An 11,792-nucleotide genomic window follows, 5' to 3' on the forward strand; every position below is an offset into this window, starting at 1 on the left:
TTAACAGCTACAACCAAATCCAGCTCAGTAATATGTATTACACTGAAAACCAGGAGCATCATAATACCAGCCATTCTGTCTGTAACAAAGTATGGGGTCCAAAGACTCTGAAATCAGAAAACAAAAGTAAAATCAGACATCTAAAGCACATGGAGATATCTCTTCAGGGAATTAATGTAACTGATGGGAATTCTAAAACAAAACAAAGCTCATATTATCTAATAAGAATTTAATTTCTGGTATTTTTCCACTGGGGGGAGAAAGATTTTATAGGGCCAACCAGATAACTCAGCAGATTACAGTACCTGCTTAGGCAGACACAGGGACCCGGGTTCAATCCCTGGCGAGTCCTGCTGGCCCTGCCCCTGGGACATGCTGAGAAGAGACTAAGGCTGGGTACGGTGGTACTCACCGGTAATCCCAGCGCTTGGGAGGCTGAAAACAGGAGGATCACTGCAAGTCTGATCTGTGCAGTAAGACCCTATTGCCCTGTCCTAAATACTTTTAAAAATTTATTCAGGGAAAAGACATATGTATAATAAGTACTGGGTTCTCTGTTTTTGTCACCATTTTTAACTCTCCACTAAAACAGTTCAGTGTATCAGATGGTATTCCCGTCATAGTTATGACCACTGACCAGATTTTATGTTTAGCTATGCTACTTTTGTAAACTGGAAAACACAAACTGGCAAAATCCTATGCTAAGATTTGAGAACTGGCCCTTATTACATATTGGTGAAATACAGAAATGCACAAAGGAAAAGAAGACTCAAAAGATAAGCACAAAAATGTTAGCTGCCTGTTTCTAAGGATTGCGAATACATAAGTGATTTTATTTTCTTCTTTGTCATCTTTATTTCCCACATAATTTACAATAAACACCTTTTATTTTGAATAAAAAGTAGATTTTTAAAACTACTTTTTGTACTTTTGTTACAGTGGGCTTATGCTAGTTCATAGCTTTCTGAAAGTGTATATTCCTTATAAGCCATTCAAAAAGCCTATATACATTGTATAAATTAACAGTCAATCAAAATTTTAGGGATCCTAAGCTAATAAAAAAATAAGTATAGTATTTTTACTCTTGTAAATTTACTATTGTAATTTTACTATTGTAACTCATTGTAGAAGTGCTCTTTATGCTTCAGGTTAAAACACACAATGGAAAATCTCAACAGTGCAGAGCAAAATAGGTACTATTTTAAGAAAGAATCTGAGTCTTCCCCTTCCTCCAAGTAATTTAAGAAACACACACACACACACACACACACACACACACACACACACCAGCTTTAGCTCACCCTCAAGAGTCTGTACAGCTGGTAAAGAATGTTCCAGAAAAATGTGTTGTCCTTGTACATTCAGATTGGGCCTTGAGGCAAACATACTAGAGCAAAAAATATCTCAGGAAGAGCCACCTAAGAGGGCAGCAAAACAAGAAGAAATTTCAAACAGAGCCAGACCTACAGCTATTTCAGGCTAACTGCTGGGACAGTTTCTGTCAGGCTCCCTCAGGACCCATTTCCTACTATCTTTTCCCATACTTCATGGAACTAAGAAAATGCTAAGGCTCTAACAAAATGCACATTTAAAAATCTCTTGTTTGGAAAAATCTTTTTAAAATTTTAGTGTTAATCTCAACCTTCTCCCTTCCCCACCCACCAGTACTGGAGATTGAAAACAGAGCCTTCATACTGAGCTATCTCCCCAGCCCTTTTTCACTATTTATTCTCACAAAATTCCTAAATTACCCTGGCTGGGCTTGAATTTATAATCCTCCTGCATTAGCCTTCCAGAATGCTGGGATTACAGGTCATGTGCCACACTGCCTGATTTACACATTCATTATTAATACCACTTTTTTAAAGTTTTGGCAGAAAAAAACTTAAGCAGAGGGTATATTTAGCTAATTAGTCTTATTAGTTTATATCCTGCTGAAATGAGGTTTGTTCTGAAGAATTAGGAAATTTTTGATAAAGAAAAAATGTTCCTTAAGCTCTGGAAAATATGGGGAAATAAAATATAGAAAGTTAGAAAGCTGCTAGTCTATCAGCTACCTTCTGAATACATGAACTAAATACAAGTTCTAATTGTACAAATTATACACTAAACATATATACCTCAAAAAGATATATTTCATTTTATTTAAATAACATTCTAAATTTCATCTTAGCAAATTCATTGGTTAGAAATCTATAGCTATGTCCTAATATATAGTTTTACTCCCTAAGTAGTTACTTCAAATTTTTCCATTAAAAATTAAAATGAGAAGAGATTCCTAGACTCTACAGCACAAATATCCAATGATTTAAAAACCACGCAGGTATCTCCCGGTAATAAAAGTGGAAGCATGGAGCTACGTGTAATGGCACACGCCTGTAGAGAAGTTGAGCCAGACAGATCGAGCTTACGGCCAGTCTGAGATCTGTCCATTTTAAAAAAAACCAAGGGTCCATTTTAAAGTGATCTTACATTTTCTTCTTCTTTTTTCCCCAGTACTAGAAGCTGAACCCAGCCCTCACCTAGGTTCACACTTGAGTAAGTGTGAACTCTTATCACTGCTCTGTATCTCAATCCAGCATCTTACTTTCATATTTGAAAGCACAATTCTCAAATCCTGAAACAGGATTTAGTTAAAATTCACGGCAATAAAAGTACACAATTCATGGACATCAACAAGTTAAATGTTTTAAGTCACATTTTACACATTACCAGTACAGATGAATCATAAAATAGAAAGGAACATCAAGGACTACTTGACTCATTTGTGGGATTTACCTTCAAAAATATTCTCTGTAAAATTCTCCACTTCAAAAGGCATAAAATAACCCTTCCTCTGTCACGGCAGAGATTACACATACACACATACACAATATATACACAACACATATAAATACTGCAACATTTGATATAACATGTTACAACATAAAACATTTCTTTTTAATTTTTATTTATTTTTTCATTTTCTTCTTTTTTCCCCATAATTTTATTGAGAAACAAATAGCAATGAGACAGTTTCAAGTCAAATTGGTAGGACAGTTTTAGTAATTAACACATTGCATACATTCTTCCTAGTGGTTATCTGCTGTACAAGATGCAGATATGATATCCTATTTACAAACACTATTAGAACAAATCCCTCTATTCATTAAAAGAATGTAACTATATATCTATCCTAACCATTTTGAATACACAGATACAAAATGGACATTCATCTCTAGCCCCTTTTTTATTTAGTTCTGTCATTTGAGTATTATAGGTGTGTTAACTCAGCAAAATATTCTAAAAGAGTCCAGTAGTCCATAATAGTATTGGGTTTTCCGCTTCACTGGCAGTGACAGAAATTGTTGACCTGGGTCCCCTACAGCGCAACATAACAACATGGTTTTACTTCTTATACTTTGTTTTTATACTTTTCTGCTGGACGGTTAAGACCAAGGTAAAGCAGGACCAATGCAACAAGAGTTGTAGCTTTTGGGTCTGATAAGGTCAGTCAAATCCCCTCAGGATTTATCCTGAGATCCTGTACCTCAGATTGTAGAACCTTTGTCAGTGTCAACCATGTGGATGAGTCACGGCCATTGCTTGACCAATGTGCTCTCTGTGAAAGCCTGAGAGAATGTTTTCTCTCCATGTGACTTTTCTCAGGCACACTGTACATCATCGATCACTTTCCTCTTTGGCCCCATAATCTCCTTGATCAGAAAATTTGGGACACTGCCGAGTTACATGACATTACAAAACATTTCTTTTCATATAAAAAGGACTAAAATTAATTCCTCCCAATTTTAGCCCATTCCCAAATGCTGAGAAACCATTCATTGAAAATCAATCTAAAGTAACTTTTATTATTTATTTACTCTTATTATTTTGGGAGGTCTTTCAAGACAGAGTCTTGTGATGTAGTTCTCATGGCCTTGAACTTACTATGCAGCCCAGGCTGGCCTTAAACTTGTAGTCATGTTCCTGCTGCTTCAGCCTTCCAAGTGCTAAGACTAAGGGCGGGCTACCACACCTGGTCATAGTACTGTAATTTTTATTTTAAAAGTCACTTGGAATTTTATCTACATTTCTGACCAATTCCAATGAAACATGATGTCCTAACGGTTACAAAATTAGCTACAGCAGCCATGTCTGGGCTTCCACAAGTGAAACCATGCACGTCAACAGAATTCCAGGGCTCACTTACTCAAGTATGTGTACCAAGAATACTAAAGAACCCCAGTCTTCCCTGATTGTCAAGTGGGCAATTGGTATACAGAAACAAAATAGCACTCCAGTTCACATCTACTCTAACTCAGACCTACACCCTGAAGATGCTGACCTAAGTCATTTTGCCACAGAAAACAGAATGGTAATCCTGTGGATTTTTTTTTTTTTTTAATTTAGGGCAGAGTCTACAGGTTCTACAGGGTCTCACTGAGTAGATAGGACTCCAGTGATGCTCCTGTTTACAGCCTCCCAAGTGCTGCGATTACTATACACCATGCCACCACACCCAGTCTCAATTGCAGTCTCAGCTGCCTCGGGGGCGGGGCCAGCAAGCCCCAGGGATCAAACTCCTGCCCCTGCATCTGAGCTTTAATCTGCTGAGCTATTTGGCCGGCCCTCAATCCTTTGGAATTTTAAACCATTCCTTAATAAAAATATGCAATTAGTCAGACTTGCTTTTTTCTTTCTTTTTTCAAGAATTAAAAAGTGCTGATTGTTTTTCTGATTATAAAAAGGTTCTACCAGGCATAGTGGTACAAGTCTGCAGTCCTAGCTGTTGAACAGGCTGAGATAAGAGAGCTTGAACCCACAACTTTGAGCCAGCCTAGGCAACACAAAAAAACGCTTCCCTAGACAAACAAAAATAGGAAGAGAAGAATGGAGGGAGGGAGAAAAGGGGGGAGGATTTTTAGAGGAAAACAGTGGGGTGGGGAACAGTGGCACATACCTGTAATCCCAGCTACTTGGCAAGCTGAAGCTGGAGGATCAACAGTTGAAAGCCAGCCTGGCCACAGCAAGACCCTGACTCAAAATTCTCATGATCGCCATTATGTTGTTTACTGCACCCTTTTCTACGTGTGAAGTATTTTAAAACTCAAAAAAAGAAATATTAACTCATAGGAATTTCCTTTCACAGAAGGAAATCACCCATTAACCCATCATCCAAAGCAAATCATTAGCATTTTTATATATTTCCTTCCAGCCATTCTCTTAAAATAACTGGAGTCATACCACATTGTACAACTTTGCATAGAAATTTCTAATGAACATCATATGGTTAGTATTTTCCAATTTCAGAGATATTTCATACGAACACCACAGTGAATTCTACCAATGGCTGTACTATCATTTATTTAATTTTAAGCCACTAAAAAACATTTTTGCTGGTTCCTGATTAATGATTAAAAAAAAGTTTAAAAACCTCTATCCTTTCTAAAAATTATTTTAGGTTCAGAAGCTACATGCAGGACTTCAATACAAAATGTACAAACACTTTTGTTTTATTTTTGAGATGGGGCCTCACTATATTATTCAGACTGTCCCTCAGCTTACTAGGCCCAGGGTAGCCTAGAACTTGTGGTAATCTTCCTGGCTCAGGCTTCTGAGTGCTGGGATTACAGGTGTGCACCACTACACCTGCCTCAAAATGTATGAATATTTAAGGGTTCTGTGATGCATATTCTCCCTTTAAAGTTTGTATTAATCCAAATACTCTCGCCCAACAGGTGATGCAGGGTTCCTTTATCAACAGCCCGAAGAGCATCATCTACCAACCAACTTAGGTCTGTGTGCTTCATATACTTGTAAGTTTGAAAATTTTAGTACAATTATCTTTGACTTCTTTTATAAATTCTGTTCATATCCCTAGATACTACAGTTTCAATGTTTTCTTGTTTATTTAAAAAATATGTATCAAACAGGTTTGCTTTTCCTATTATTTTGATGGCATTATTTACTTAAATAGCATTTATTTGCTGGAACATATCTTTTATGAACAAATATTTGAAAGAAAGCATAAAATTGAGGTGAACTAAGCAAAAATTCCATATTTTATAACTGCTGAAATTTACTATGATGGGTTCTAGATCTTCTCATTCAGCTTTAGTAACCCTATTTTAGGTGCTGTGGGCACCACTACTTTACAAAGGAAGAGGCGGAGACACAAACAGGTCTAAAGAACGTGCCCACTTGGCATATGGGCACGGCACCCAGTATGCAGGACTAAAAGCCTGGAGCTAGGGGCCCTCAATCCGAAGACCCTGCTGCCGAGCACAGCTACCACCTCCTCAGCCTCCAAGGACTCTGCTGCAGCTGCAAAGTTAACATGTTTAAAGTGAAACAGATTTTTTCCCAAACACTCACACCACTGGCTAGCCTATTGCTGCCATCATTACCAACAATGCTCTTTGTTATCAATCAATTTGAAACCTTTACCACCTTAGCTAACTAGGCCCATCTCCCATTTATTCACCCTACGAACAGCTGACACAGGTTTGGACCTTGACACCTCCCCCCCCCCATTTCTCTTCCATTAACTGACTTGGCCACCAATACAAATTACTCCCTCAACTTCTGGACCCTGCAATCATCTCTTCTGTATCCTAGCTTCTCTTATCTTACTATCTCACTATATTTTACACACCATCAGGGCACTGAGTTTTTCAGGGTTTTTGTTTTTTTGGAGGGGGAGTGCTGGAGACTGAACTCAGAGAGTGTTTAGCTGCACGACTGAGCCCCTTTTCATTTTATTTTGAGGCAGGCTCTTGTTCAGGCTGTGCTCTAATTTCCAATTCTATGTCAGCCTTCCTAGTAATCTACTAGAGATTACAGGAACATGTCATCATCCCCAGCTCCAAATACTTTTTTAATCACAGAATTTAGAAGCGGACTAAGTGCCAGATTCAATCAATGAATAGTTATTACCTTGAACACTGCTTTAAGAATGTTACCAAAAGGTTGTCTCAGCTCAGGGGAAAGATAGCATCATGAGTGATTTTTAATGTCTTCCAGAAACAGAAGGCAGTGGTACTATGCTTCATGCTTTAACCTCTGCTAAGATTCCATCTAGGTTTTTCATTCTATAAAATTAAATCTGAGACCAGAGGTTTAATAATTTGCTGAGTCCACACATCTAATTAATAAAAGGCCTTTTATTTTTTATATATTCTGTATACTAGAATATATAGCCCCTTGGATTCAAGAATTAACTCCTTTTCAACTTTAAGCCAGCTGCAGCAACATTACAACTTCAAATCTCAGCAACAGAATTCAATAATTATTTAGTCAATCAAAACTAACATTACAAAATCATCTCAGGGGGCTGGTGAGATGGCTCAGTGGTCTAAAGCACCTACTTAGAACAAGCTTAGCAAAGCACAGGGACAGCGGTTCAATCCCCCAGCACCACATGCCAGCCAGCCCCGCCCCCTGGTGGGCTGAGCTGGCTTCCCCCCACACAAATAAAAAAAAACAAAACAAAATCATCTCAGAGTAGCTGCAAATGGAAAACATTAATAGTAAAATTCTTACTGGTAAAAAGAATTACTTATAAAGAAATAAGCTGTAACACTATCAAGTACTGAAACCTAAATTGATGAAAGGTTTCAGTTTCCAGCAAGTGGTCATTCCAGTCTCCGTTAATATAGAAATTCCACTGGTTAAAACAGACTTTAAAAAAACAGAAGCTAGAATAAGCTGTTTGAAAACAATTTGACATTATCTACTAATGCTGATGTTGCATATATCCTATGACCCAGCAATTTTTTTAAAATGTATTTAGTACAGGGTTTACAGGGTCTCACTATACAGATCTGACTCCCAGTGATTCTCCTGTTTTCAGCCTCCCAAGCTCTGGGATTATAGGCACCCGCCACCATACCCAGTCTCAATCACCCTGTCAGGGCAACCCAGGGGTGGGACCAGCACGGCACAACAGGGATTGAACCCCTCGGTCCCTGCATCTGCCTAAGCAGGTGCTTTAATTTGCTGAGCTATCTGGCCAGCCCTGATCCAGCAAATTTCATTCCTCAGAAAAAGACAACATGTGTTTGTCTCCACATGTGTAAGAAGGGGCCTGTACCAGAACTGTTTACCACAGCTCGTTTATCACATCAGGAAAATGGAATCAATCCATCTACAACACAAACAATATACAAGTGCTTACAGAAAAAAAAAAAAAAAAAAATATATATATATATATATATATATAAATGAAAATGAAGTAAAACAATAACATGGATGAATTTTGGGACTAGACTATTAACATTAAATTGCAAGTCAGAAAAAATATAAATCTGTTTATGTAAAGTACAAAAGCACAGAAAAAAAGCCTTAAAAGCTAAACCACAGAGAAGAGTCATGAGCACAAGATTGATGGTAGAAGCAGCTTGAGACTGGAAGATAGAGGATTCAGAATTCTCCCTAAATGCAGCAGTGACTGCTTCATGATTCTTTAACACACATTTTAGGAACATTATTTTGTAACCACTAATTAATAAAAAAACAGCTCTAAGAATGGAAGATAAAGACAGGATAAGACACCAGAAAAGACCAGCGAGCAGCAGGGACCATGAGCTCAGAATTTATCTTCCTGGGCTTCACTCTGCTGCTTCAAAGCCAGCGTCTTCTCAGTGGGGGGAAGGGAGTACAGATTTGTAGAGATAGTTTAGAAAATAATCTAAAACACTGATTCATATAAGTAAACTATAGTAAATAGGACTCCTCCAATTCTGGATTAAAGAAAAATCTGATAAAAACTGTATTAAACAAATAATTTACAGCAAATGCTTCAGTTTCTTCCTATTTAGTGATTTATGAAGAAAATGTGTGCTGACATTTTAGCAAAATATGTAAGAAGAAAACTTTTGATACTGAGGCTATTTAGCTGAAAAAGCAGAGCCAGCTTTCTTAATGTAATGTTCGTACCAATTACTTGGCGGTCTTATTGAAAAGCAGAGGCCACCTAGAGTGGCCTAGGAGTCAGCACTTCGCAGGAGATCCCAAATTCCTCTAGTGTTGGCACTATACGAACCTCACTGTCACAGTCAGGGACATTATGAAGACGTCTTCTCCAGAGATGTTTAAAAATACTAATATAGGTGTATATAATGGGAATAACTGTGTTTTACTCACCAAGGTAGAAAAAAGACTGATGATGTCACTCCTAAACTAAATAAATGAAATAGAGCACAACTGCCACCACAAAAATCACAATAGCCAACTAGGTCTTTGCAAAAAAAGGTGTTTTTGGAAAATGTAAAGACTGAAAACTATAGAAACAACTTTTCTAGAAAGAGTATTAGCACTTTCCTTATGAACAGAGATTGCGTTCTCGATAGTCCAGCAGAAAAAAATCAAGCTACTCACAACATACAGAACAATAAACAGCCCAATGATAACAAAGATACTGGTCAGGGCCCAATATAATTACAGAAGCATCACATCACTCTACATAAAATAAACACATTAAACATTTAAAATTTGGGTTTAAGATTATCTCTAAAAATACACTCTTAGCCCAGCATAGAGGCACACCCAGGTATCCCAGCTGCTCAGAAAGATGAGGCATCAGGGTCACTTGTGCCCAGCAGTTCAAGGCCATCCTGGGCCACACTGTGAGGTTCCATCTTAAAAAATAAGTAAAGATTATTTTTTAAATGAAAAGCTTAAAATTATTTCCATAAAAACCACATCTGATGATTTCTACTCATCCCATCTATTTAATTTATTAGTAGCAAAACAATATTCCATCTCAAAATAATATTTTTCACAGGGAAAATCATACTTTCATACAAGACAAGGCAACCAGACCTCTGCTGAGAGCGCATCACAAGCGTACAGTGAGGTCTCTCTGCTCCTACAACATCACAAACAGCTGCTACTAGTCTCACCCACAGATCGTCCTCACAGAAGGCCTCCAAGTAGAAGGCAAGGAAGGAATAACAGTTCCTTTGCCGAGGCAATACTTTTCACTATGGTCTCAGATGGAGATTTTGGTCACCCCAGAGATGACAGTTACAAAGAGCTTAACCTAGCACAGTTCTGCAGCTCATTAAATCAGAACAACCAAACTTGTGACATCAGCACAGCTATTTATTACAACAAAGTAAATCCAAAATATTTGGATAATCTATGCAAACATTACCCACAAAATCTTCGTGACATATACAATCAGAATAAAGCCTAAATCTCAAAAGTTGCATATTTTAACAGCCCTCTAATGGAGAAATCAAAATATGCACATTTACCACACAATTTACATACAGTTCTATTTTGCACTAACTAGGATTCACTAGAGACTTTAACAATAATAAGATAAGAGCAGGCACGCCCTTGGCTTTGAAAGACTGACCTTCCCTTCCAGTTAGCATCGTGAAATTGCCTTTTTTATCTACACACTTTAGAAGAACTTCAGCGAAATCTGAAATACATCCCATATGCCATCCCACACTAAGTAAGTGAAATAAAAATGGCATCTGGAAAGAAAATTTTGTATGTACTATCAGAGGCTTGAAACAGATAAAACTGTTTAAACTGGGAGCCACTTCAAACACCAGCCAGAGGCCTTGGTGTGTTTTTTCAAACCTCTCCTCTGCTACACCTGTACAAAATATCAAAAATTACATATAGAAAGGCATATAAACTTACACAAACATAGTCTGTAGCTATCATAATGCTAGTCAGGCCTGGAGACCTGAGGAACCGAATCGACAGCAGTTTGAATACCAACTTTTCATCAATTATGACATTCACTTAACTAATAATTCTTGAAAAACAATCCAAATATCTAATTGTGCATGACTCAGAAAAAGGAAAAAAGGGCTTATCTCACCCATCAAAAAATCCTTTTAAAGCAAGCTAATGCACGCTAAAATGTTTATAAATCTTCTCAAAGACCTATGAACTAAAAGGTATTCATTTAATTTAAGTAATTTCCTATAAGAAAATTCACTTCCTTAATATTGAGCAAAGACAGATGAGGTACTGTAATGTCACAACTAAAAAGGCTTAATAAACATCAACTGTGCACAAATGCAGAAATCGATGCACAACGGGACCGTGGTCGACTCCCACCTTCTCGCACCCCCGCCTCCACGCGCAGCCCCTCCCTAGGCCCCGTCAGAGCTCAGCCTCGCTGCTTGCGCAGCCGGCTCCCCCGGCCTGTCCCCGTGCCGCAGGGCGCCCCTCTGAGCACGCACCGCCGACAGGCCGGCGGGGGGTCACCCTGATCAAGACGTCGCTCCCCTCACACCGAAGGGACCGGTCCTCGCGACGCCACGGCCAGCTGCAGCGGCGTGGCCAGGGAGAAGGCGCTGGGTCGCGACAAGGGCGCCCGGGCCTGGGTGGGGCCGGGCGGGGCCGCGGGCGCCGAGTGGCCGTGCCAAGCCCCGCGGGGAGCACGGAGGCTGCAGAGTGCTGCATTGTGCTGCATCACGGCGCGGGAGCGGGAGCCACCCGTCGTGCCAGGCGCACTCCCCGCCCGAGAACCCCGCCGAGCCCTTTGCTCCCCGGGCGAAGCACCCCTTCAGCCCTCGCCCCGCTCCCCATCTGCCCTGGCTTTTGACTGAAAAAGAACGGACCACGGTTCGCGCCCGAGCGCCCAGCCCACCCCCACCTCTGACGGCAGAGCCGGGCGCCTCTCCCCTCACAAAAAGGTCCCCAAAACGGGGCCGCGGGGGCGGCGGGAAGGGTGACGGACGGCGCGCGGCTCCCTGCGTGCCGCCCGCAGCGGGGCCCGGGGTCCCCCGCTTGGGTGCGAACCTGTTGAGGCGCGCGTCCCGCCAGCCCCAGCACTGGGGACC

The 11,792-nt window shown here is 39.8% G+C and overlaps 1 protein-coding gene and 1 pseudogene across 4 annotated transcripts in view; both read right to left on the reverse strand.

The window, feature by feature from the left end:
- Positions 1-11,258, reverse strand: part of Sptbn1 (spectrin beta, non-erythrocytic 1) — a 197,644-nt gene extending 186,386 nt beyond the window's left edge. For 3 of the 4 annotated variants that reach the window (XM_023703550.1, XM_023703551.1, XM_023703552.1), the window contains exon 1: positions 11,190-11,258. The gene's annotated coding sequence lies outside the window, so the exon portion shown is untranslated. The remainder of the gene's footprint in view (positions 1-11,189) is intronic. The other variant, XM_004643407.3, reaches the window with a different exon arrangement.
- The window catches only part of LOC101560818, a 56,829-nt pseudogene extending 45,407 nt beyond the window's left edge, over positions 1-11,422 (reverse strand).
- Between the last annotated feature and the right edge of the window lie 370 nt (positions 11,423-11,792).

The sequence above is a fragment of the Octodon degus genome, unplaced genomic scaffold (genome assembly GCF_000260255.1).
Source record: "Octodon degus isolate 3935 unplaced genomic scaffold, OctDeg1.0 scaffold00174, whole genome shotgun sequence".
In the NCBI taxonomy this organism is placed as follows: Eukaryota; Metazoa; Chordata; class Mammalia; order Rodentia; family Octodontidae; genus Octodon; species Octodon degus.